The sequence below is a fragment of the Myotis davidii genome, unplaced genomic scaffold, assembly GCF_000327345.1.
Source record: "Myotis davidii unplaced genomic scaffold, ASM32734v1 scaffold243, whole genome shotgun sequence".
Lineage (NCBI taxonomy): Eukaryota > Metazoa > Chordata > Mammalia > Chiroptera > Vespertilionidae > Myotis > Myotis davidii.
The window spans coordinates 3,992,136-3,996,403 of record NW_006295183.1 but is presented as its reverse complement, the minus strand read 5'-3'; positions in this window follow the sequence as shown (position 1 = coordinate 3,996,403).

The following is a 4,268-nucleotide window of genomic DNA, read 5'->3' as shown; positions in this document are numbered from 1 at the left end:
TTCCCTTTATGTAACTAGTATTTTATTTCATTTTCTACTCTCACCTGTGGTTCCCCAAAAAGGAGCTCTTCTGCAAATTTAATATCTCTGCCTGACAGTTGTGTGTGTCCCCACCTCCCCCTTAAGCAATGGCCAGTGTACACTATGATTCCAATACGCTAAAGACTTACAACTTTCTTAATAATCTAGAATAGTCATGCTAGACAGGGCAGGGTTATAAAAATTAGGCTCTTCTTAATGTCATAACCTACACATTCAGTAGATATGTGTTCCTAACTTCCTTGGACAATCTTCAACCCATTAACATAGATACTTTTTGAGAAGGATAATTTATTGCTGAATCTAATGTTCTTTGCTCACTTTACTCATATAGGATTATTCCTATATATACGGTCCAAAATAAGAAAATAAAAGCCTTTCATCAGGTAATTTCCAGAATTTAACTTTTTAAATGTCATGGGATTACATTGTAGATAAGTGCCAAGATATTCTTAAAAGTGCACTATGAAAAAGATATTGGGAGCTATAAAATGATACATACCCATGGATGAAAGTTCAAGAAGTGTTTGTCAAAATATTCTCTCTATGCTGGGTAGGTGGCTGGACAGCTGCATAGGGTAGTACTCTCTTAGCAAAATATGAACTGATGTATACTCACTATCTTTTAGTATTTGGCATTTATTAGCAAAAAAGAAACAAACAAACAAAAATAAACAAAAACAAAGGTAGAGAGTTAACTTGATAATTTATCCGAAGCATGTAGGACTGTTGGATGACTCTGTATGTAACTCTGGTGAGTGTAGCTATGTGTCTCAGCTCCTTGCTGAGACACACATGTTGCTCACTGTATGACTTTATTCAGTTTATATCCACAGAAAATAGTGATTAAGGGTGATCATTCTCACCATTCTGAATGCTTGTGTTTAACAAGGATTCCCTTTAACAATATTATGTATTTCATAATATATAGCTCTCTATATATTACATTGATAAATAACAAAATTAATTAAATTTTCATTGGTTGGCATATGATCCAGGAACTGTCACTTAATAATTATGAGGTATTAATTAAGTTCAAAGACAAAGACTATTTCTAGTCATGGTGAAATATTCCTAGGCACCTGGGCTACTTACATCAGGCTGTTTTCCTCTCATTAGTCTATGATGAAATGTATGAAGCATAGTAAGTTGACTTAAGATAGGCAATTCCTATCAGGGTATGCATTATGGAAAGACTAATGATTCCCCACGTGTGGCCATATCCCAGTACATGTAGATATAGTACCTTTCAGGGCAAAATAGCTCTTTCAGATGAGATTAAGGTTACAGATCTTGAGAGGGAAATTTATCCTAATCATATGAGTTCTAAATTTAAAAAATGATGGAAGAAGAGAGAAATGGCCTGAGAAAGACTAGACTGCCATTGGTGGCTTTGAAGATGGAGGAAGGGGCCATCAGCCAAGGAAAGCAACAACAGCCTTCATCTTCTGAGCAGAAAGAAAAGCTGGGACCCGGCTCCTACAACCCCAAGGAACTGATGATGCCAACAACCCAATAAGCAGGAAACAGATTCTCCCCTAGCGTCTTCAAGATAAAACTTAGCTTGCTCACACCTTCATTTTAGCCTGATGACATTGGTATCCAACCTCAGAACTTATAGAACTGTTTTGTATAAATTTGTGTTGGTTTAATACAGTAAATTTACAGCAATGGAAAAATAATATAGTGTGTTATGTATTTTATTTGTCCTTTGCAATGTAGGCATTGCACAGTATTTTCTGAATATCCAATGATAAAGAATTTTGATAAAGTTCTACTGTAGAAGTATAGTCATGAAATATTGTCCACATATACAGAGAGACAAAAGTAGGGTTACAGTTGCTATATGGGAAATAATTAAGGAATAATAATACAAGAATAAACTCTGTGTTCCCTGTGCTCACAACCTATTATTATTGCCTCACCCTGTATATGAACTGGCCAAACTGACTCATGAAAGCATCACAATATTCTCTGGAGCCCTGGCCAGTGTGGCTTAGTGGTTAAGCACCGAACCATGAACTAAGAGGTCACTGTTGGATTCCTGGTCAGGGCACATGTCTGGGTTGTGATCTTGATCCCCAGTAGGGGGCATGCAGGAGGCAGCCAATTGATGATTCTCTCTAATCACTGATGTTTCTATCTCTCCCTCTCCCTTCCTCTCTCTGAAATCAGTAAAAACATACTTTAAAAAAAAAAAGATATTCTTTGGAAAAACGACACCAGTGAACAGTTCTAATCAGAGAAAGAATCCAATCAGATTTTCCTTTAAAAACCATTTTACATTGTGCAGAAATGCTGTCACTTTCATTGAATGATGAGAATCAGGATGGGTGACTTGAGCATTTATTTCATATCATACTTCAAATTAACAGTTGTTAATTTTCTGGTTAATCAGAGAAGATGATCTCTTCCCCCATCGAAGAAGCACAGTAACTGTACACGGTATTGTCAGACAAAAAAGCAGAATAGCATTCAATATTTCTTTAAGAAGGAAGTCATGTGTAATGGCTGGAGAGACATCAGGTTAAGATTAAATCTTTATATCATATTCAGATGGGTCTCCTGCTGTTCCAGAAATTAATTCGAGTTAATCATGATCTTTCCCCCTTTGTCATCCCTTTCTCTATCGCTGAATTAGTCCCTAGCACAGCAGCCTTACAAACTGGGAGGCCTGATTTTCGAGTTTGGCCTGAGGATAGGATGTCAAAAGCTGGCAGAAGACGGATGCTATGCAGAAGTGACAAATTTCGTTTCCTGGAGAAAGTTGCTGACTGCAATGTTCCAATTGGAGCAGCTTATCTCCCCCTCCAGATGTTGAAATAATGACAGATGCTCAGGGAAAGCTTGACAAGAGGAAGAAAAGAGCCTGCTGAAGAGGGCAACCTGTTTGGATGCAGGAAAATAAAAGTAACACGTATTGAGATCAGTATTCTGATGAGGCTTGTATATACATAGTTACAGCCAGAAAAGTGGCATGGCTGTACGCAACTCCACTGTGGGAAATTAGAGGATTTTGTGCTGTTGGAAATGTGGCCAGCATGAAATTATAATTCTTTTCTTCACAGGGGCTAATAAATCATTATACCACTTTATTACATGTGAGAAACCTCTGGGTGCCTGTGTTGAATGACAGGACACCAGTTTATAATGACAATGTGTATGGCTGCATTTCCCCCAGCTGTGGCAGATGGGTGAGACTCCTATTGTGTGCACAATTTCTGACATTTAGTATTGAAAATGTGTTTTGAAATCATTAACCTATTTCCAGGCAGCCAAATGGGATGTATGAGTTACTCACTCAAGAAGTACAAAAGCAAATATTTGTTTAGCAAGTTGAGATTCTGTGCAGTTGCCCCCCAAATCGCAAGTAATTGATGTCAGTGATAGATTAAAGAATGAAGAGGTGATAGGTCAAAGAGTGAATGAAAAGATGAGAGATTAAGAGTTGTTTAACTTGTTCAGAATGCACATAATTATATAGTGTTTGAAATGTCAATAGTAATTTACCTCATTTGTGTGTGTGTGTGTGTGTGTGTGTGTGTGTATGTGTGCTGCTTTAAGTGTGTGTGCCTTTTTCTGGATTGTTACATCTTTGTTTTTTTTCTCTCTGGTTTTTCTTTCAAGGAGGTCATCAACCTCCTGTGAGAAAAACTCACTCTCACCGGAGAAAAACTACCGGGTTGTAAAATATGGTTTGCAAGATAAGAGAACGGTCTCTACAAACAGTTCACCTTTCCTGGGAGATTTCTTTGCATCTTACTTGGACTGCTGAAAGGCCATTTCACAGTATCCTTTGCAGTAACTTTTCATTCATGGCTGAAAAGCACTTGTTATTATGAAATTCTTTCTGTACTGACTTGAAATCTCACTCTTGACTGTGAACTCTGAACCAGACTCCTCCAGTGAATCACTACGTGACTGCATGGGAAAGTCACGTTCCTGACAGATGAATGAGCACGCCAGCGAGGGGCAGGGAGAACTCAGAAAGAGGGAGGAATTTTGGAGGGGTGAGGGCATGTGCTTTCCAAATCGACTTGGGTCAGACAGTCCCAAAGTTTCCTAACTGTGCTCTGGGATATGACACCTCTCAGATTCCTCTAAGCACATCTAAATAAGCCACAGGGGAGGGAACATGCTCACATTACACGTGCTTACACACATCTCTGGTTTGAATGATTGACATAAACAAGCTGGAATCCCAGAATTTTGATGAGGGAATAGTAATA